We start from the raw sequence: 23,638 nt of genomic DNA, 5'->3' as shown, positions 1-23,638 counted from the left end.
AATTGTTAACAGTGACCTCTCTGCTGGATCGCCTTCCTGGAATCATATCCTGCTACAATCAAGCCTCCATAGTGCTGCTGAGAGATTTTCCTCGAAAATTTAAACTTGATCATATCGGTTGCCTGCTAAAGCTGGTCATTTGCTCCCTGTTGCTTAACAGGTGTAGCCCCAGCTCTAGAGAATATTTTTACCAGCCCTTTCATAATATGGCTTTTGCCTACATATCCAGTCTCAGTTTTTACCTGTCTTCCATATTCTCCTCTACAATACCATTAAACCATTTATAGTTCTCTAAAACGCCTTGTTTTACACTTCTTTTCCTTTTCACATGCTGTTCTCTGTCCTGAATGCATTTCCCTACTTGCTTTGCAGCACTAAAAGTCTGTTTTAGAGAGAAGTCAGGAGATGGATGGGGTGTTCCATTCCTAAGAATGGGAGTGCTACTGTGACAAGCACGTACTGGCTCTTCCTATCATTGTCCTCAGGCAGACACGTTCCAGCCCTTCACATGGCAACCACACTCCTGTTCTCTTTAAAACCCCTTATATCACAATGCGCCTCTGGCAATAATTTTGAGTAGCTTTCATATAATTTCAGTTGATTCTCCTTGGCTGCAGTGGTGTTTACTCTGTTCTTCATAAATGCCAAAGGATATCTTTCAGTCCTCATTTGCCTGATTCTTTCTTCTCAAACATTTTTTTTTTTAGGTGAGGCAACCCTTGGTTGACCTCAGAGATTGCAAAGACCTTGTCAGTTTACAATCTCTTATTTTTTAAGCCTACAGCACCTGGTCTTTCTAGGTGGTCTCCCACGCAAGTACTAACCAGGCCCAACTCTGCTTAGCTTCCGAGATCAGATGGGATGGGGCTTGTTCAGGGTAGCATGGCCGTAGACCCTTCTCAAACATTTCTTGAAGGGACCCTGAACTTCTATTAAACTTGCATTTAAGTGTCTAGCATGCTGCTGTCACTTTGTTATGCATTGTTAAGCATTGAGTGTCAAAAATACTTTTGAGGACACAAAATAAATTACTAATACTCAAAATAATGGCAGAAAGAGAAGCAAAAGCATATACTCAACACAAAATGGTAGAGTGTAGTAATGGGGATCCACATTTATTGGCTAGGAGTGTCTGGTACACATTGCTGTGTTAATGCTTATTAGCTATATGCAATGAAAGGAATTTAAAAATTTCTTTATGGTACTCTTTAATATATTATCATTATATGTGTATTTACATATTAAAAAATACTCCCTCTAAACCCCTCCCTTTTTTTTAGGCAGATGAAAGCTATTTTATTGAACGATTGATCTATATAATTGCCAAGGCCACTATGTACAGGTAAGAGAGGTGGTGCTTTATTTTTTGTTCTCTTCTTTTTTGGACAGAGTCTTGATGATCTTTCTTGGCCTGGAGCCACTCTTCACGAAGCTTGTGTGCTTCCTTGGTCTTAGATCTATGGGTCTCAGCTTGGTCAGCCAGTTTTTGTGAGCCTTGTCTGCCTTCAGCTTGTGGATGTGTTCCATGAGAATCTGCTTGTTTTTGAACACATTACCCTTCACTTTCAGGTAGAGGCTGTGATACATGTGGCGGTCAATCTTCTTAGATTCACGGTATCATCTGAACAGTTGGCGAAGAATTCTCATCCTCCTCATCCAGGTTACCTTCTCAGGCATTCAAGCATTGGCAGTACCCTTTCACTTACCTATGCCCATATGCCTGCCCTTTCTGAGGGCCAAGGCGTTTTTCCGGCATCGCGCTCAGGAATGGACAGTCACTTGTAGGGATAAGTAGTTTCTTCAAGAATCAGAGTTGAATGCAGCATTGTTCAACATGTTGTGTGTGATCTAAACCAAGTCCTATAAAACTCTGCAAGTATCATCACCTGTAGGAAAATTTTCTGACTCATTTCTTTCTCTGTGACTCCTTTTATGTGATTGATTTGTGACTTGCTGAAAGGTTGAGCTGATTTATGATAAAGTACAAATATCATCATCATTATCGAACTTTGATTGATTCAATGAATCATAGAGTTGAATGGTATCTTAGATGTCACTTTGCCCAAACTTTCACTCAGCAGAGGGAGTGATGTCACGTTGCCAGTAAAGGGTCACGTTTTGTCTGCTAGCATGGCTTTCATGGTTAGAAAAGTTATCTCTCATGTTATACAGAACATTTCTCTCAATGGCAAGCACTTGTGAGTATGAATTTTAACTCTGCAGAATAAACCCAACCCATTTTTCTCAAAATAGACCTCACGTGTTTGAGCCCAGCAAGCACATGCTGTCTTCTCTTTTTCAGGTGAAACATCTCTAGGTCCTCAGACAGCTCATGCACAGTTTTGGAACTGGTAGAGTAGAGGCTGATATGGCTCCAGGTTTTGAGAATTTCCAAGTTACAACTGAATGCAAGAGATTTATCCTTTTCATTTCACTTTCCTATTCTGGGTAGTTTAAGTAGTTTAAGAGTTTATCTGTCAGCTTTATGAATTAGTTGTAATTCAAAGGACTCCTTTGGCTGCAAGTAACAAAAGCCTAATTCAAACGAACTTAGATAAGAAAAGGCTCATTTAACTGGCAAAATATAAGGGATAGCTTCAGACAAAATTGAATTCTGGGATGCAATACCACCTGGGTCCTATTCCTCCTTTCATCTCTTAGCTCTGCTTGCCCCTGTTTGACTTAATTCCTAAGTGGGCAATGTAGCCAGTAGCCCTACACTTGTATTATCATTATAGCTTGTAATTGTAGAAGAAGAGACACTATCTTTCTTGGTCTCTCTGACAAAACGCCTGAGGATATTGGCTCGGCTTGGGTCAGGTGCCCATTCTTGAGCCAATCATGCGGACAAGTATCTTGGAGTGCTTTGATCAAGTTTGTTTTCTGTGAAATGTCCCCCACCTTTGGGCAAGAATAAATGCAGTTAGCCCCATCAGAGCTACTTGGGCTGAGAAGGATTATTGCGGAATGGGGTCAGGGTTGGTTACCCAAGGAGGCAAGATGACATCTATCGAGTTACTTAACAGCACATTCTAGAAAGGTCATAGTTCAAATATTTGAAGACAAAAATGTAGAAATGATGTGACTGAACGAAAACAGATTCAGTGTTCAGATGGAGCACCTTTCCATAATATGCAGCCTATTTTCAACTCAAAGTTTCCCCAAAGGTACCTTACACAGTATCAGGACTCAAATCGTGTTATATCATAATTCTGAGAAGCTCCCTACAATGTACTTAAGTAAATATTTTTTAAAAGTCACTTTTCCTCAGGAGCACAATATATTGGTTTATAGTCATAAAGCTCACTTGCTTATGTGTCCGAGTTATACTTCATTATTTGAAGCAAGGTCATACATTCTGTTCCATTTCTAAATCTATTCCGATTTGAAAGATTCCCTGTTGTGAGACTCTTCTTTATGATATTTAAAAACTACATGGAGAGATAGAGGCTGAGCTAGATTAAAGTTGTACAAATCTGATTAACATCTGCTCTGTTTAAAAGGTCAGGTGCACTCAACGAATTTACTTTGAAATTATTTTGTTTATTTTGTAGGCATATACATCATGAGCTTTCTAAAGGTCAAAAGTAGAGTTTGTTCTTGGATTCTGAAAGCAATCTGATTTCCTTTTACAGTATGCTTTGGTGACCCTAAATACAGAAGCAGGCCTAGTTAAGTCATATTTCCTAGTTTGTGTTTGGTTTAATTTTCTCATGAAGAAAATCTCTGCTAGATTAAGGCAGTGATGAAATATCATTTTCCCTAAATTACTTTTATTTTCAACTACATTCATATTAGAATGCTACTCATAGATGACACCTGAACTCTGAATATTAGTTTCATGCCCATTCTGTTTTCAAAGATGTAGAAGCATCTTAGTCAGCTGTTTTTTTATCTGGAAAATGGAGGAAAGGTCAGAAAAGTTAGGACACCTGGGTTTTATTAACATTTACCTGATAGGGAGGGGTCCTGAAGGTTTTATCAATTAATGTATATAAAGTCAATGTGTGCTTCATAGAGAAGAGGCTCCAATAAATTATACAGTCTTATTTACTATTCAAAAACTCAAGGACCTAGTTATATACACAAAGTATTTTTTCATTAATTATTTTAAATGATTTTTCCCTTACAGTATGTACTTTACCAAGATAAAAAGAAAATCTCTGAGTATTTTGTATTCATGTTCATTAACATTCCAGTGGAATAATAAACCTCAAACAGTTCATGTATGAATCAGTGAGGCATGGCTAATTACAGTTTTCAGCCACACAGCCAATAATATTCACCATGAAACACGATGTCTGTTAAATACATCTCTCTGAATTTTGTTGGGAGAGAGTGGTAGGAAATAGGGAGGTTGCAAACTGCAATTTTAAAATGTCTAAATATTTTAAGGACTTGTACATTATAAATCTCTTTCAGGCAAATGTTTATCACAAGCATGACATCCTGTTACCAAAACAGACAAAAATCCCACAGATTTGCTTTAAAAATAAAGTAAAACAAAATGAAACAGAAATAACAAGTCCAGATAGTGGACCATGTTCTATGAGGAAACAGAAGAAACTTCCTAGAGCATTAGAAAATAAGATCTATTATTAATTTAAAAAATACATTTTATATTGAATTTTAAAAATGAATTTTTCTACTCACAAAATCATCTGGATATTATCTATGACACTCTTCAGTCCACAAATATATTTAAAAGATGAAAATCTGAAAAGCAAACACAGGACGCAGTAGAGGCTGAATGTCATGACTAAAACACTTAAATTTAGAAGAAATTTTGTAATGCATATTCAAAATCTTTTTTACTACTTTTTTGTTTAGAATATTTTCCCTTAATACCATCCATACTATTGAATACTCAAAGGCTAAATGAATAAAAACTTTAGCATCCATACTTTATTTTAAAATTGAAATTAGTGTTATATCAATGACATAACTAATATGTGATAAAAAAAAAATGTCCAGAAGTTCAGAACAGTATAAAGTAGAAAAAAAGATACCCCTGTCACCCATTCCATCTCATTCCTCCAACCACTGTTAACAACCACTTGAGATGCTCCCAGAAGTTTTTTTACCCAAGTGCAGGTACAGCTCCACAATCTCTTACCTGCAATCCCAAAATTCAAAAACAAAAGGCAGACCTGATAATGAGTAATTTGTAGTGTTTATTTATCCCATATATATTTTGTTGCAGAAATATTAATGTTGATTGCAGAGCAGTGTCCCAAGACTTCCTCTAGGAGTGTTATGCACTAGATGGTACAGGCATATATTATGTTTCTAAAAACCAAAAAATTATTAATTTCCAAAATACACTTGTCCTAAAAGTTTTGGATGAGTGATTATGGACCTCAATAATTGTGTGTAACACAATTCCTTTATGTTTACACAAATAGATTATACTATATATTCTGTCTGACAAGTACATTTATGGAACATTTTCCCTTAAGACTTTACTGCCTACATGATTTGACTTCTGGTTACCTTTGACCTCATCTCCTATGAACTTTTCTAGTTCCTCACTCTGCATTTTTTTCCCATCGCATTTCTCGACACCTATGATATATTGTACATTTGTATGTTAGTGTATGGTCTGCTTTTTCTACTAGAAGTTCCATGAGGGTGGGTATTTTTATGACTTATTTACTTCTGCATTCCTAGCACCTAGAATAATGCAATACACAGTAGGAGGTCAATAAATATTTGTTGAATGCATTTTCCCTTTTTCCTCAAAATTAAGCAATTTTTTTTTGACAGTTATAAGGCTCTCGATTGCTCTTACAGCAGACTAAGAAGCATATCTATGAAACTTGTTAGCTGTCTCTTGGGACACTTCTAGCCTCTTTCACCATTACCCTATTTCATTCTAGGTGGCAGACTGATAAATCTACCTTGTCTGAGCTCTGGTACTTGCCATATGTTGTTGCCTCTGCCTAGAACTCCCTTTTTCTTCCACTGTTGGTAGCAGATCCAACTCATTCTAGAATTGACTTCTATGACATCACATTGATTTGTTCATGTTTTTAACTTGTTTATGGTCTCCATGACAGTACAATACCAGGGACTGTGTCAGATTCATTCATTCTAGTGGCTGACCCAGAGTAACCCTCAATTCATGAAAAACTGAGCTGAATTGAAGTTGCATCCCATTCTTCACTAAGTCTTCTACTAAAGAAATTAACTTTTTAATTTTTAGAAAATGCTTTTAATGTGTTTTTCTTCTAGAATGATGAAATCCCTTTAAAGCTGCAGTGAAACCAGGGCAATGTGTTTAAAGTCATGATTTCTTGAAAGAGTGATGGAAAATCATAGCTTATCTCTTAGCCACCCTAGTGAGATCACAGCTTGGACACTGAGCTTAGTTTTATGCACCTTATGTTCTAGGTAACTAGAAGATGATTGCAAAAGATGGCATTAAGAAGGATTAAGTGTGATTATTTATGAGGCAGAGTTAAAAGGAGACAGCATGCATATGTTCACTAACTATAGGGAATAGACTGATCTCTAAATATCTGATGAACAAATCTACCCAAGGACTACATTTAATACAGAACAACAAAGGAATAAATGAGTGAATTAAAAAAGGTAGAGGAAAATTTTTAAAAAAATTTTTCAGCTTATCGTTAGATGGTGCTTATCAGCAACCAGAATTTTCCAAAAGCAGCTGAAACATTGAATGATTACAAGCTGAGACATTTGTGAAGGAGACTGGAGCATTTGGGTATAGCTGAGTTTCCCAAATTTTTTATACCTTGTATTGCAAAAACAATGCATCATTTTTCTTCTTTCTAATATAACATTTTCATATTAGATGTGATTTTTTTTTTTCAATTAAATATCGCCAAGATTTCTTGTCTGAAAGTCTGGATTATGACCTCTACTATACAGCTGAGATGGATTATGCAGAGGGTTGAACTCTTTGACCTCTAAGGCATTTCTAGTTTTAAAGATCTGTGTCCATGGTAAAGTGGTTCCTGTTTGTTTGAAGAGGATGCTGTTGGAAGTTTGTGACTAAACCAGAAGAATATGTGACTATCAGGCTTTTCACACATCAGAATGGTTCCAAGCTTTGTGATAATGGGAGATTTTTGCCGAGTTACTTTTGTCTCTTTACTTTATGGATTAACTAAATGTAATGAGTGGTACAAATGTCAGTTTCTTCTAGTACTTACCTGTTTGTTTTTTATGGCCATAACATAGTCATTCACTGACCATGTATTTATTGAGTGCTTACTATCGAATAGGACAAAAACAAAGTTCTTGCCTTCATGGAACTTACATTTTATTTGGAGAAGACAGAGGATAAACAGAAATACAAATAACTGTAATTTCAAGTGAAGCTATTTGCTATGAAGAACAATCCACAGAGGTCTTTCACGCAATTGTCTTCTAGGTCTAAAGACCACAGTCTGTGCACTTAATGTTCATTTATCAAAAATCCCAAGCCTTTACTTGTGTTTCTTCAATATCATTAAATGAACAACATATTGTCTCTAGCAATATTTTTAAAATTTCCTTTTCCCCTTTTCTTGATCTCCTTGCTCCTCCTTCTACCAAACCCCAGTCTCACTGAAGCCTTTCCTTAAGTCCCCAAAGAGTTCATTCATATTTCCCAGTGTAAAAGAGGCTTTTGTTGTAGTTTTTGTTTGGTTTGTGTCTTAGTGAGAATTTAGAAAATACTGTCTATCGTAATTGTTAATATAATGAGGTATATAATGTGGTAGGCTGCTTACTTTTTTGTATATATTTAATTTTTGAATTATTCTTATTCTGCTAGTCTCGGTGATATGAGCTGTGGTGGACCAAAGTCTGTAGCAAATACTATTGGTGTCCATCCAGTACTCACCATTCTCTTACCATTTGGTACGCAGTAGCCTTACTTCCAATGGCAGCACTTGTATCTGGCTATCTCTCACCAGAGGCAACTCTGCCCTCTCATACAACATGCCTTAAGAGCCAGAGACTTAACAGCCTCTGAAAGCAGATCCCAATCACTGATTGATGGGAGTTGCTATTTAAATAACCCAGTTCCTTTGTCCCTTTGGCGGGATAGCTCAGTTTAAGGCGTGTGTTCCGCATTGTTTCCTAAGTTTCCCAGGATGATTAAGCTCAAATCACCCCTTGCAGTAACATGTCTGATAGCGCACTTTTTTTTTTTTTCTGTCTTCCCTTCCTTATTTCACTTTCCTATTCTCCTACTGCTGTTTTCTACAATTACCTCCCAAATAAACTACTTGCACTTGAATACCTGTCTCAGGATATGCTTCTGGGAGAACTCAAACTAAGACACCATCTCTAGGTGATTATTAATCAAGTTGCAGATCAGATAGTTATCTCCCTACTTGGCACTTAGATGTCCTAAGTCCAAGGCAAATGTATGTCTTAATGCTCTTTTATGAATGTATGTATTGCTGAAGGTCATAGCTGACCTTCATCCCAGCAGATAGTATCATCTACAGCTGAAGTAATACCTGTATGCTCGTGTTCCTGGCAATGGTTTAATAATCATTACATGCCATTATTTAAATTTTGAGTATGTTTATGACATTTTCCTTTTGATTGCTAAGTAGAAGATGTAGTGATTATAGGCTGATACTTTCTCAGGAGAAAGAGTCTAGTTGTTGAGCTTTCCAGTTTCATATGGTTCAGTAATTTCTTTTGCATTTAGTCTGGCTCCTGACACATATGTTGAAATCTCTCATGCTATCAGCTTGAGAAAAGCTGGGACTGCTGAACTGAGTCTATGTTCATAAAAGCTAGAAAGAACTGTTTTTAGGAAAAAAAACCAAATTGAGAGATTAGGGTAGGAATCCTGAAGAGGGGTTTAATCACTATGCACAAAATTAGTCTGTATACATATTGAATACATTGTTGCTGTTTTATCTGTAATTGTTTTCAATTTTATCTAGTTTTTACAATTCTGTAATATTTTATGTGGCCATGGTGTCTGTGTAGTGACCTGTAAACTGGCCATAACCCACTGTCACATTCTCTGAGAATCAAGCTTCCTAGGACATCAGCATTTCACACCAGGACATTTTGTAGGGCATTTCACTACTTTCTGTGGGGTTCAAACATCAGAAAGGATGAGAGATCTAAGACTTGGTGTAATCATTTGTATGTTACGACGCAAACCAAAGAAAAAAGTGAGGGGGAAAAAAGGATATGGTACCAGAGAAAGTGGGACATATCTCAGTGTTTGTTCCAGTGTATTTTTCTTTGTTTCTCCCTTTTAAATGTAAAAGATGACTGGCAAATGCCTCTTCTTCCTCAGGTCTAGGATTGGGAGGGAAGGAAAGAAAAGAGAAGGAGGCAATCTTGAAGAAGAGAGGTCACTATAAGAAGCAGCATAGTGTAATACCAAGATTCTAGTCCCTGCTTGTGAGCTGTAAGACTCTGTAAAATTATTTGGCTTCTCTGCAATTTTAAATTGCATTTATTGAAAAATTAAGTTTACCTCTCGTACTCTACAAGACCAGGAGCATCCTGAGGTTAGGAATTGGGGCTAATTCAATGATTTCTCCAGCACTCACATGGCATCTGGCACACAATATACTGAATGATTTTCAATTTAAAAAGGGAGCAAGCACAAGGGCCTCATGGTGGTCAGAAAGGGATTTAATTGATCTGCACTGAGAAAAGCGAGAACAAAGAAAAATTCATTCAATTATTCAAAATATATTTACTGAGTGCCTACTATATATAATACATGTAATATATAGTACATATATTGTATCATACTATGTATAATATATATACTTCTAGGTGCTAGAAATATTGCAGTGATCAGAACAAAAACCCGAGTATGCATAGATCTTTCATTCTAGTGGGCAAAAGGATAAAAAAGATAAATAAATTATTGATAATGCTTGATAATGAAAATGCAAAGGAGAGAAATAGCATCGAAAAAGTGCCTGTGGTGCAGTTTTAGAATATAGGAAGGTTTGGTTTGGGAGGAAAGAAGAAAGCAAAAATGCAGCATAACCTAAATAATTATGTTACATTTTCGACTTGGGAAAAAACCCCCAAAAAACAAAGACTGTGTGACTTATAACAAAAAATCTTTCCAGGAGAATTCTCATCTCAGCGTCTGTCCTGAGAGGGACAGTGTTTCCCGCCCCTGACCAAGGTTACTGTCAACATGGCTTGTGATTGGCCCAGTGCAGGAGCGTGCTCTGCGCTTATTGGCCCCCGCGCCTATCCCCATACGAGCGGCCATCTTAGGTCCTATTCCCATCCCGGGTCAAGCTGGGGATTGTAGTCTCCGCTCTGTTCCGCTCCGCTCCGTCCCGTCGCGGGACTTTTCGCCCTATATTCTCAGGTCCCTCAGGCAGCCACCCCCGTGAGCACAAGCCCAGGCGCTGCTCCTACCCCGCGCTCCCTCCCTCTGCCTTTCACTTTCCAGCTACCAAGATCTTGGAAGGTAGGGGAGGGGACAAGCACAAGTCGAACAGTGTTTCGCGGCGCGAGTTTGGGCTCCACGCGCGTCGGGTCGTTTCCCTGTCGGCCCAGTGGGCCGGGACGGCCAGCGAAGCTTGTTGGGAGGTGGGGAGTCTGTCAGCAGGACCCTCACCCCACTCCCGAACGTTTTCAGGGCGGGTTCTTGAGCACTGGCCCAAACCCTAATCCGCTACTCCTCCGCTGCATTTTGTAAGTGGGTAAACTGAGCCATGGGACCATTCTAGTAGTTCCAAGTATGCCTCAGCTCCCGGCTCTGGTGGCGTAGTTGGCACTGAACGCCTTTGCGTGCGTGGTTTGTCAATTTCACAGGAAAGAAGAGGGAATCTCTGCCCCAATAGATCTGTGTTAAACACCCAGCTCTGTGTTCCTCAAAGGGAGGGTGGGTTTGAACACGTGTCCAGGACAGGAACCAAGCAGGGCACAGGGAAGGCAGTATCTCGGGAGAGAATTTTACAGTTAATATTTTAAAAAAACAAAGTCTCGAATTCGTTATAATGGAAGAACTCATCAGTACTCTGTTGGACCTCCTTACACCTATTTTATGGCTTAATATTTTTTATGTGAAAATATGGGAGGATTTTAAAGATAGATAGATATAGATCTCCATGGACGGGCCGAGGGACTGTGCTATTGGGAAGGAGGCAGGTTAATGAACTGGAGCTGAGTTTGCAGCTTCCTCTCTAGGATCAAATTCTGCCTTTTATGTATGACCTTGGACCAGCCACTCACAATACTTATCTGGGAAAAAAGCATAAGGCTCCCTCCCAAGTGGCCCAAGGATAATGCCTGGAGCCGAAATCTAAAAGAGGTCTTGCTGGTGAAAGTTTGCCTTTTGCAAATTTACAGCGTTACTGTTCTGGATCTCGCTCAGAAATGTGCTGGGGACCATCGGAAAATACACTCAATGGTTGTTTCAGAAAGTTTTGACCTGGGGTGGGTCCTGGACTACCGATAGCGACCCCTACTCGCACCTGTTAAGACAGGTGTACCCGAACTCTCCCTTTCTGGCTCCATCTTTTGGCCCGGCGGTCCGGGCAGCGGCGGTTTCTGGGAATTTGAGTCCCGCCTCTTGTTAACCGGAGGGCCGATACTCCACCTCCCAGCGTGCCATTTTGCGCGGTGAGGTGTCTCCTGGGAGATAAAGTCTCACGTCCCGCGGTTGGTGGAGCAGCCCTTTGACTCGGAAATAAAACTGCCTGTGGCACTGTGTTCTTGGCTGCTAGCCTTTGCGTCCACCTGCTGTGAGCTGGGACTAGAGAGATATGTTTAGATGTTTTTTGTTATCATTGATTGTATATTCTGTTCCAAGTACTAAATTGAGGATTATTGTATACGCTTTTCCAAGTATTAGGGATTATGCATACTTTCCAACATAGCTGACAGTCGACAGTTTACAGAGCATTTTCTCTTTTAATAATTCTGTATTTCCCACTTGTAGATGAGGAAAAAAACTTGAGATGATTTATCCACAGTCACACACCTAATAATAAAATTTAACATATTTAACAATATATATTACTTTAGTTATAGTTTAATTCTTTCAAAAGCTATACGAGAGAGAGAACCATTTTCATACACGTTTTACATATTAGGAAACTAAAGCTAGGGAAGTTAATGTGTCCAAGTTAATTCAGCTACAGAATAGAAGTACTGGGATTATAACTGCTTGACAGTCTTTTCTTAGAAAAAGACTACCTTACAGAGTGAGAGGGAGCCCAACTTTTTTGAGTACAGAATTTGGAATCTTTCCATTATACCACGTGGCATCTTTAGTTAGATTAAACGTTAGAGCAGCAGAGACCTTTGGAAGCATTTAAATCTAAGCAAAGGTCTTGAAACAGTTCCTGGTGTATTACAAAGGTTCCACAAATCTGAGTTATATATAGCTTTATAATGCCTTTACTTCAGAGATGAGGAAATTCGCCTAGGTGGTAAAGCAGTTTGCCCAAGGCCACACAGTTGATTTGTGTCAGAGATGAGACTAGTCCCAAATATCTTATTTCCAAGTCCAAGGTTATTTTCATTCTACTAGCAGTCAACTAGCAGGAGCACCAGACGTAAAGCTGTTTAGATAATGGTTTGCCCCCTAATTCATTCTCTCTAGGTTATAGACCAGGACCAATTGCTGTGAAGTCTCTCTCTCTCTCTTATTTTATTATTGGTGGGATTATAATATTTCATTAATTCAACAAATTTGAGCATGTTTATCTCTCTTTAGGTTCAGGGGCCTCCTGGATGAAAAGTAGCTAAAGGGTTAGTGCTGGAAGGACCTTATAAATCCATCTAATCTAACTTTCATTTTACAAATGAGGGGAGTGAAGTACAAAGCGGTCCATGGTCTTTATCTCATGCCCTTGTGTTGAAAGCATCCTGTTTCTGCAACAAGGCAGGATTCTGGAGGGCTCATAGTACTGTATGTGTCTTCTTTTTTACTTGGTATCTTTGTCCTTGCCTATTCCTGTAAATATTTCATGGAGTGCTTTAGAAAATGTTTCTATGTCCCTTTCTATTTGTATATACATGCAGCTTCAATATGCTCCATTTCTGTTATGGAAATTAGTCTTGTTTTGGCTCTCAATACTCTTCTCTTTTGTTCTTTCAGATACTTGAGAGCAAAATATGGCACGGTGTTTGTATTCACATACATTAAAGTCTAACCCTCTAATACGGGGAATTAGAAATGATCACATGAGGTGTTTGAATTATACAAAACTTTTGTTTTAGAGGATAGATTGGCCCTTTCAATTATGCGTTCGCAGATAAAGTAGGTAACTCTCAACTTTTGTGCGTGAATGATGATTTCCCTATAATTAGATAATAAAGTAACAGCTATGTAAATTACTGGCTAAACATTCCTGAGATGGTCACTATGGGAGACAGTCTTCCCATCACGCCTCTTCACCTCCCCTGACCCCCAAACCCCTGTCCCCAGAACTCTCCCAACTGACAGTCTGATCATTCAGCTTCTAGCACAGTGCCTGACCACTGGTAGACACCGAAAAAATATTTGCGGAATTGCATTCATAGGCACTCCTGAGCGCCGTTCCCACATCTTTTTCTTTAATCTCAGTTTTCTCTTTTAATGTGGAAATGCAGCTTTGAAATATAAGATGCACCAGGTTACTTTCTTTTTAATGTCTACATTGCAGAGAAAAATCTCAGCCTTTGTGATCATCCTCTGAAGGGCTGTTTCTTTGGGAATGTCAATGTCTGTGACTTCTCAGATGAGAAAGTGATCTAAATAGCAAAACATAGAAGAGAAGCAATTGAGGGTGTTTGGCTGGAGGCTTATGCTTTAAATCCCAGCCCTGCCTGTTAGGCAAGTTACTTAGTCCTCGTTTTTTTTTTCTATAAAATAGGGATAATAAGCATTTCTACCTCATAAAGTGATAATAAGGATTAAGATACTTTGTTTAAAGCTTTGAACATGTTGTCAGGCACTCAACAGCTTGTATTCAATAGATAAACAGTAGCTCTTTCATTAATGTAAACTTGATACAGGAAAATATATCAGATTTACTCAAGATTTAAACTTGAGTCAGATTATTTTATAAAGGGATTTGCCATTTGTTTTCTTAGAATAGTAAGCTTGGCCATCGCATTTAAAATATGAAGTTACCCACAACTCTTGATAACCCATCTTGTCAACACAGTGACACTGTCTTGTGTGGGCAGAGAGATAGGGAAGCTTTTGGCTCTGCACTGCCTGCTGAGAGGTCCCTGATCTATGGTTCTTTCTCTATATTAAATCTTGGATTGAGAAGCAGCCTGCTTCTGTCAGTGGGGCCTTCTGTCCACTTCTGGAAAGGATTGGGCCTATCTCAGGAGCCTCAGGGTTAAAGCGGAGCAGTTGTCATCCAGCTGTTGAGTAATCCTGGGGCAGTGGCCATATGGCCATGGCAATGCTCCTTTCTAAAGCTGACAACTTCAATAGTCACGAGGTTACTGATAAGAAGGTGAGTTAGAAAAAAGGGGTGTTGCAGGGAACAGGGAAGGAGAAATGGGAATGAGGATCACAGCAAGAGCATATTGTGGTTGAGTGAAGGAAACAGCTGAGGCCCTCAATATCCTAAACATGTGTTTATTCAGCTCATTTATCCTGCTCCCAGCTCTGTGCCAGGCACTGCACCATTATACATGGGAGATACAGCATTAAATGTGGCTCTCTTGGAGGAGGTAGTGGGAGGTAGTGTATTCTAGGTAGGAAGAGCTTAGAGGGAGGGAGGGAGGAGAGAAGAACAGTAGGAAAGGAGGGAGAGTTGAGATTTGATGAGTGGAAAGAAGGTCTCTATGCCTGGGGTGCAAAAATTAGTAGATGGAGGTTGGGGGAGATGAGGCTGCAGAAACATGCATAGGTGATATACAGAATCCAATTACCTGTATTGCAAAAGAATTTTGGACTTAATTCCAAGGACATTTGGGAAACCGTTTAACAGTCTTAAGTGGGGAAATGAAATGATTGGATTTGTTTTTTAAGAAGTATGGATGCAGTATGGATGACGAATTTGTGAGAGGTAATAGTCGATGTAGGAAAACTAGTTTGGTCTGTGCTTCTTTAACTTTAATGTACATATGAATCTCCTGCTGATCTTAAAATGTGGATTCTGGTTCAGTAGATCTGGAATTGGCCAGAGTTCATTATTTCTAACAGGCTGATGTTGCTTGTCCATGGACTATGGGTAGCAAGTACTTAGGAAACTCTTGAGTGTTTCTAGCTGAGAGCTGATGTGGTTAAGAGAATGGGCTCTAGAGAACAAAGACTTGTATTCTAATCTTGTTTTACCACTTCCTTGCTGCCTGACTCTGGGGAAGTGTCCTAATCTCTCAGCCTCAATTTCCTTATTATCTATGAATTGATGGTAATAATTCCTGTTGCAGAGTTATGTTTTAAGTTTTCAGTGAGATAATCCATGGAAAGTGCTTAAATGCTAATTGGCATTCACTAATGGTAACTTTGATTTTACTCTTATTTATAATTATTAGTAAAAATCACAACTGTATGCACCCTGTTCTGTTTCCTTGTTTATCATATTTTGAATACTAGGTGGAATAGATTACATTTAATTCTACTGCTTTTGTTTCTATCTCGCATATAAAGTCTGGAACTTCTTCAGTCCTTTGTAAAAACTTGAATATTGTAGGCAAATAGATATTTCTCTCATGCAAGTGAGTCTGTCTTAATTTGAGGGAAAAAAATCTGGGATCCTTGAAGTACTGTGTTATAGATTAAGATGGGAATTTGCGGCACCTTGCTTCCTAATGTAAATTTATTTAGTTCAATTATAGTGCCTTTTTCTTTACATAATTTTAACCTTTTTGGGTTGCTTTCCAACCAGTGATTCTCAAGTTAGAATCACCTGGGTCTGGTCCCATCCTGATAAATTAAAATCAGCATGCTGGAGGCAGGTGTTAGTATTTTCTTTTTTAAGTTTCTCAGGTGATTCTAAAGTGCATTTAGGAATGAGAACCGCTGATTCTAACAACAGAACATCGTTAAATGAATCTGGTACAATCTAAGTGAAAGGTCTGGGTGGTGAACTAGTGAAATATCTAGAAAGTAGCATTTTGAAGGCTTTGGGAGTGAAAGGGATGATAAGGCTCATCACAAAGCTCCCATGGAATTTGAACTAACTACAAGATCGTGCCCTGGTTATCCTTGAGGTTAATTACCAGGGACCTCTACCATGCCCCCCACCTGTATGCTGTGCTTTCCTGAGTCAGGATTCTCCTTAATGTTGAGTTTTAGGCTGTGTTTCTCTTCCTGGTATTTAGTTTGTTCCATTCCTCATGGCTGAAAAACAAAACAAAACAAAACATTCAAACCATGTTAAAAAGGAACTGAGTTACATGCTTTCATGAGCCTTGGTGGCCATGTTATTGAAAAGGTTTAAACTATTTTTCATAGAAAATAAAACCCATTTTTACTTGTAACATTCTTACGTTCCGATTCAGTAGCTTGAAACAAATGAGTTTCAGAGAGGCTACCTATTAGAAAAATGTGTTTCCTTTAAAATTTTTTTAATAGTTACCCACACCCCCCATTTCAGGGTAGAATAATTAAGCTAATTTGACTAAACACCTTTGATTTGCTGGATTATCCATAATATGTGGATATCCTTTCCTTTAAAAATTTTTTTCATTATAGAAAATGTTTATACTTATGTTTATATCTGAATATTTATATTTAAAACCTTATATTCAGGGCCCAGGAGCATTCTTGGCCTGAATTTCTATTACTCTGCACTATAATTTTATTTTTCAGTGTTTCTTGAGCTTCTCTAGTCACTATAAGGTCATTTCACAATGTACAGGCATACCTCGTTTTATTGCGCTTCGCTGTATTGCATTCCACAGGTGTGTTTTTTCCAAACTGAAGGCAAGACCATCTACCAGCAAAAAGATTACGATTTGCTCTGTTGCTTTATTATGCTGGCTGGAACCAAACCTGCAGTATCTCTGAGGAATGAATACTTCTGGTAGTTTTATTTTTCTCAATAGAGAGAAAAAGAGTGGGAACCAGTGTTTTAGTTGGAGGGTTTAATACAGTTAAAAATTATATATTTTTGGGATATTTTGTATGTATGCTAAGGTTTTCTTTTAATGATAAATAAGTAGGAATAGAAGAGAAAATGAGCTGGTTAAGAGGTTCGCATAAGGCACACACTGTATTCTGGAACTTAAAGACTGTTTATGTGTTTCTTAGTGTTCCTCGTATGGATTTACCTCTTTTTATTAATAATCAGGTTTCCATTAAATTCAGTATATTCTGCAGTTTCTGAGACACACAGCTATTGGAGCTAAAACACATCATAGATCATTGGAAGTATCAGTACTCTCTCATGAAGTTTAATGCATGCATATTTTAGTTGGGCATACACTGGAGGAGAGTATGGTCTGCAGTCATTTAATCACTGGAGGGTGTGGTATGTGGTAAGAACAAAATTTTCATTTCCTGCAAGACTCGAAGTCTTCCCAGGTCTTCCATTCTAAAAAACAAACAAACAAACAAACTTGCTGCTGTCTTGCCTCCACGTTAGGTGCAGGACAGTACCTGCTTTGTTGTGCCAGGAGATGTTTAAGCAATGCCTAGCTGCAGAAATTCTTGTATGTTCTTAGAACCCTGAGGACAGGCAGAGGAAGGGGCTGGAACCTGTTGGAATGAGGTTGTTTTCATTAACCCTAGAGCGCTGGCGATTCCTGTTCAACCTCTACTCTGAAACGGGCCTGGTGAAGAAAGAGGTAGTGATCTGAAGGAGAGCAGGAGAAATAAAAACAAATATAGAGAGTATGCAAGGGATATAGCAACAAAAAGATGGTTGGGTGGAGGGAGAGGGAAGGTATTTCTTTCTTACAAACGTATATGGGAATGGTGCCCTCTGGAGTTGTGCGGTACACAGCGTGCATGGCTGCACACACAGAGAGTCTCTGATTAATGGGAGGTGCTGATACCTTCAGAAGAGGGGAAACGATACTGGGGGTACAAAATCAATAGGTGGTCGTTGCAGTTTGAAATCCTAGTTGCTGGGATCTGCCAGCTGAGAGGGTAAAAACAAGGCGAGGAAGCTTCAGCAGCCCATAGCCACAGATAAATCTGCAACTGAGGCCCTGTCTTGGCCTCTCTGAGCAGGGCTGAAAACTTCCTCTAGCTCGGGTTTCCTCTAGCCTCTTGAACTTCCAAGAGGCAACAGACCAAGGTTTCCCTGGCCTAGAGGAATTAGCTGTGTTTGGCTTCCTAGGACAGATGAAACAGCTGGGTCCAACTCCTATGGGTTGAGGACTGGCTGGAACTATGGGCAAGGGTCCAGGTGAGGCCAGAAACTTCTCCATTTCTAAGAAGCTCCTAGGTGATGCAGATGATTTGGTCTGCTGGTCACATTTGGGTTAGCAAGGGTCTAGATGTTTATGGCTTCTACTATATTGCCTTTTTGTTTTCATGTAATGAGTTGTATTGTTTAGAGTTTATAAATATAAATATATATATATGGCCATTAATAGGCTGAAGGTGATCCTGAGAAAGTTGTTTTACCTTGCAGAATTTTATTTGCAGAGTCTATAAAATGAACATGTTAGTATCTACCTCATAGAGACAATCTATACAAAATATTAGCCCAGTACCTCTCATATAGTAATTTCTCAGTAAATTTTAGCTATTATTTTTATTATTGTTATTATGTTTTGCATTTTTATTATTTTTGAGCTCAAAAGTACCAGATCCATAGACCCAAAGCATGTGGCTTTACATATTAATAGATGTGTGAGCATGGACAAGTTTCTTGGCTAAATCTGTTTCTTCATCTTTAAAATGGAGATTATAATGCTAACTACCTATAGATGCTGTGAGGGGTGAGTAAGACTGTCTGTATAAAGCCCTTAACATGTATTAGCTACTCTCATTACTGTGAATACCAATCACTGAATTTGAGGGGTCTGCGCAAGCAGCTTTCATTACTTGGGGTTGGCCAGGTTTTTGTGAGACTCTGTTTGTGTGGTAGGAGCAGCCCACACTAGTGGCAGGTAAGTAGAGATGGGCCCAGGATCTGGAAGGAGGTGATATCTTGCAGTTAAGGCAAGCAGGCCGGTGGAGTATGGGACGATAGCCTGGCAATAGCCGCTAACCTGCCTGGGACCTGGGTTTCTATTCTCAAGCCTCAGCTTTGTTCTTGAGAGTTTGTCTTGGAGATGAGTCATTTGTTCATAATTAATTTATTCACTCAGTAAACATTTATTGAAGCCTATTATATGTCAGGCACTGTGCTAGTTGTGGTTATACATCAGTGAACAAGGCAGGCACAGTCCCTGCATTCAGGAGTCCAATGAAGAAGATGGATAATATGAAGGCAAACGAATGTAATTATAAAATGCCAAGTACTGGTAAAGAAGAATATAAGGTCCTGTGACCATGACCTTGAGATGTGGCAGCCACAGAGGAGAAGCTGATATCTGAGCTGAGACCTAAGTAAAGGATCAGAGGGAGGTAGCCGTATGAAGAGTTGATAAAGTGGCATTTTAGGCAGAAGGAACAGCCTATACCAAGCCCTTGAAGGGGAAAAAGAGCTTGACATACTCAAAGGGATGAAAGAAGGCCTCTGTGGCTAGACCACAGAGATTGAAGAGGGAACTGGCCCTCAGGTTGGCCTGGAGGTCAAAGTGTGGAGTTTGGATTGTATTCTCTGGGTAATGGCCCTGTCCCTGAATCTCGGTACCATGGTCAGAGCCTTGCTCTTTGCTGTCCAGATTTCTCTTCCTCTGAGCACCTGCTTCTGGACTTCTTTTTCCTTCCTTCTTGCCAGACATTAGTTATGGTCCTTGCTGATGCCTCCCTAGTACCTCCCATCTCCATAGGCTTCTCTTTTACCTATTAATGCACTCTCCAGACACCAGTTCCATGTGTGTAACCTGTTCCTTCCCATTGTTTTCAACTGGGGTTCGGGTCAGAGTGTCTGTTATATCTAGTTCAGTCCCCTGATGTGATATCAGGCCCATCTCCCTCCTGGTTTGACCCTTCTGTCATATAGCAGTGAAAATCAAGAACAAAGCCTTTGCTGTAGAGGTACAGAAAGAGACTGGGGAAGGAAGAGGAGCAGTTTGGGATCTAGTGATTGGTGGAAGAAGAGATAACATACAATTTTATGTGTTGGAATCGTAAGTTCAAAGGATTTTTTTAAGAACTTGAAGGAAGCTTTTTGGAAGGCTGATTCTAAAGGGGGAAACAACTTGCTCTGGGTCACAGATGGAGTCAGTGGCAGAATGATGACCTTTTTTAGTCTCCTGTAGGTTAGGTCTTGTGTCTTTGCTTCCTTGACTTCTTATACTTCTTTACAGCTTTTCTTTAACCTCTACTTTTTGATCAATGCCTCTCCTCTCTCTGGACCGTCAACTCTATGGAGGTAGTATCAGTGGCTATTTTGTCTCCCTAGCACTTGATTCCTGTGTAGGGTAAGTGGTCTGTGTCAGGTCTCTAACTTAGAATTCAGTGTTGTACCTTGTACTGTGCCATACACCCATAAACTTTTGGGCTGTTCTTCATTTCTTCTCTGGCTAGCTGAGCCATGGTTGCATGGAGAGTACAGGTAATTGGAATCTACAGAAGTCCCCGAATTCAGCCCCTCTATTTCTTAAACTCATGCAGCCTCACATTTCCTCCTCTTATTAGAAATAATGTCTCGTTTATTACATTAATATTGTCTGTTTTCCCTCTTTAGAAAGTTTGCTCCCCAAGGGCACGGATCTTGTAGATCCTATTCCTTGCTTTGTCCCCATGCATAGAAGAATGCATAGCATATGGTAGACCAAATAAATTATATCTTATCATTACCAAGATCTGATAGTCTGTGTTGTCCTGAAGGCTGCTGTTCTATGCACATGGGTCATTTATGCTCTATAGATAATATGAATTTTCAAATGCTGGGCAGTCAAGAAGGGGCTCATAAGGAAGGGAGTATAGAGAACCACCCGTCTGGCTCTGAGGACTGATGACTGGCTTTGATTCTCATTGGCTGTGTAATCTTTAGTGAAGTACTCAACCTCTCTGCATCTCACTTTTCTGTGTAATGAAGATGATAAGACTACTTAGTGCTTAGAGTTGTGAGGATCAGGTGAGATCATTGATGTAAAACATGCCTTCACAGTGCTTGATGCATAGCCAGCACTCAATAAATATTACCTGTGATTGCTGTCATTAAAGCTGGAATGTTGCTTTGTCTAACTGTTGCTGGCTAGTAGTTATACACATGTACCAATTTTTACTTTGAAAGTCAGAGGTAGATCTTTCCTATAGTACTATGTTATTTGGCTGATTATGATACTCTCTTTGGTCATCAAATAAATGTAGAGACCGTCATTCCAGTCATATAAAGTTTACTGAAAATGTTGATGAACAACAAACAGCCCAGGATTCAGCACAAAATATAACACTGGTTGGTGTTATAAGCAGAGGAATATAAATTAGAAAACAAATACATCCACCAAACTGTAATATTTAAATGTCTTCTCATAAACACTTAAGATTCTCATTAGTCCAACATCAGAAAAATGATAAATATTAATATTTTCCATCAAAGGAAAGCTTAGAAATCAAAGCAGAGTAAACAACTGTTGTATTTCAAAGATTATATAATGCTGAATGGATTTAAATTTAACACCTCCAAAATTCTATTTAAAAATTTTAGATAGACCGTTGAATTATTTGTATCCAGTGCACAAACTAGGAAAGATGTGCACTTAGAAAAGATTCAGGGGACTTGCTGATTCAGATCATGTTCTCAAAGACTTGGCCGTGTTGTGTTTGGTGTCTATAATAGAGACCTATGTGTGCCTGAACCAACCTCCTCCCTCCACTGATCTCTAGTCCTAATTCTGGAGAATCATATTGGAAATTGGTTCTAAGTTGACCAGGTGCTTCCTGTCTTTGCTGTGGATTCTTTCCCCAAGCTTCTCTACTATTCTGAGTTATGAATGTGCCAGGCAGCATGTACAGCAGCAATCCCCAGGGTCAGGAGGGAGCAGAGAGAGAGAGAGAGCTGACAGTCTGGTGCCATCACTGTGATGCTATCAGGCTTTCCCTTCCTGGTGACTCAGTGTGAAGGGGCCTCATCATGTCACTGCAAGAACACTACTAGAAGTTGGGAGACCTGGCTTTTAGTTTTGGCTCTCTTGTTGCCTTATGCAAGTCTCTTCCTCTTTCTGAGCTTCCCTTTCTACATCTGTAAAATAAGGGGCTTGGATTTGATAATTCTGAAGTCCTGTGCCTCCTCAACATCCTATGACCTGGTTGGAGAGCTTCAGGGATCTGATATGCCCTTTCTCCTACCCTCTGCGGAAGGGCAAATGTCTAGTGCGGCTGGCTTTGGGGCCAGACAGACCTGTATCTTAGCTAATTTACTAAAGCTTTCAGTTTTCTCATCCATTAAATGGGAAGAGTACAAGGTTTTCATAAACATGAGAGATGATGTTTGGAAAGCATCCAGTACTGTGCTTGGCACATCACAGGGATTTAATGATGATGCTGTGTTATTATTATATTATTATTTTATTGTTATTTTTATACATTATGTTTATATTTTGACTCGGCACTTTTCTTTCTCTTTGTGCCTCAGTTTCCTTATCCAAAAAATGAGGGTAATAACAGAACCTACCTCATCAGTTAATTGTGAGGATTAAATGAGATAATGCATGAAAGTATATTGACATTTCTTGGTACATAGTAAGCACCAAATAAAAGCAATGATTTTAGTTATCATTTTTATTATTAATCACAATATCTTGAATAAAGTAGTGCTTTTTGTAATGAACTAGATAAGTAAGGTGAATGGGGGTAGTTATCTTCCCTAATACACGTGCCGAAGCAGATTTCCAGTGGTCTAAAAGATCCGGCATATTCTCTAAGCATCTCATTAATCATAGGAACATTAAGTAAATGATGTAAAATCTGGACTTAAAAGTCAAGTTCCAAGGGTTGGAGTCTCTTTAGAATCTAATGTTCCATAAATACAAAGGAAATGAAAACACTAACTGGAAAAGATATCTGCAACCCCATGTTCATAGCAGCATTATTTGCAATAGCCAAGACGTGGAAATGACCTAAATATTTATCAACGGATGAACAATAAAGAAGTTGTTGTTGTGTGTGTGTGTGTGTGTGTAATGGAATATTATTCAGTCATAAAAATAGGAAATCCTACCATTTGCAACAGTGGACTTTGAAGAACACAGTACTAGGAGTTGTGCAGAGAAGGACAAATACTATATGATTTCACTTATAAGTGGAATCTACAAAAAGCATCCCACCCAAACCCACACCAAACTTACAGAAAAAGTTCGTATTTGTAGTTACCAGAGGTGGAGAACTGGGGAGGGGGAATTGAAGGAGGGTGCTCAAAAGGTATGAACTTTCAGTTACAAGGTATAAATACTACAGGTACAACATGATGAACATGGGCCGTAACATACAGCATGATGGCTGTAGTTAACACTGCTGTATAGCATGTAGGAAAGTTGTTTAGAGAAGATCCTGAGAGTTCTTGTCATAAGGAGAAAAATTTTTTTCTTCTTATTGTAATTATATGAGATGATGGATGTTAACCAAACCTGTTGTGGTAATCACTTCACAATATATAGTAAGTCAAACCATCATGCTGTATACCTTAAACTTATACAGTGATGTATGTCA

At 39.0% G+C, this 23,638-nt stretch overlaps 1 protein-coding gene and 1 pseudogene across 3 annotated transcripts in view; one reads left to right on the top strand and one right to left on the bottom strand.

Moving 5' to 3' along the window:
* Positions 1-775: 775 nt before the first annotated feature.
* On the bottom strand, positions 776-894 carry LOC111738646 (annotated as a pseudogene).
* A 9,346-nt stretch (positions 895-10,240) lies between these two features.
* FHIT (fragile histidine triad) overlaps positions 10,241-23,638 on the top strand; it is a 1,380,266-nt gene continuing 1,366,868 nt past the window's right edge. For all 3 annotated transcript variants that reach the window (XM_011358436.2, XM_011358435.2, XM_011358432.2), the window contains exon 1: positions 10,241-10,432. The gene's annotated coding sequence lies outside the window, so the exon portion shown is untranslated. The remainder of the gene's footprint in view (positions 10,433-23,638) is intronic.

The sequence above is a fragment of the Pteropus vampyrus genome, unplaced genomic scaffold (assembly GCF_000151845.1).
Source record: "Pteropus vampyrus isolate Shadow unplaced genomic scaffold, Pvam_2.0 Scaffold41, whole genome shotgun sequence".
Classification (NCBI taxonomy): domain Eukaryota; kingdom Metazoa; phylum Chordata; class Mammalia; order Chiroptera; family Pteropodidae; genus Pteropus; species Pteropus vampyrus.
This window is presented reverse-complemented; position numbering and strand designations above follow the sequence as displayed.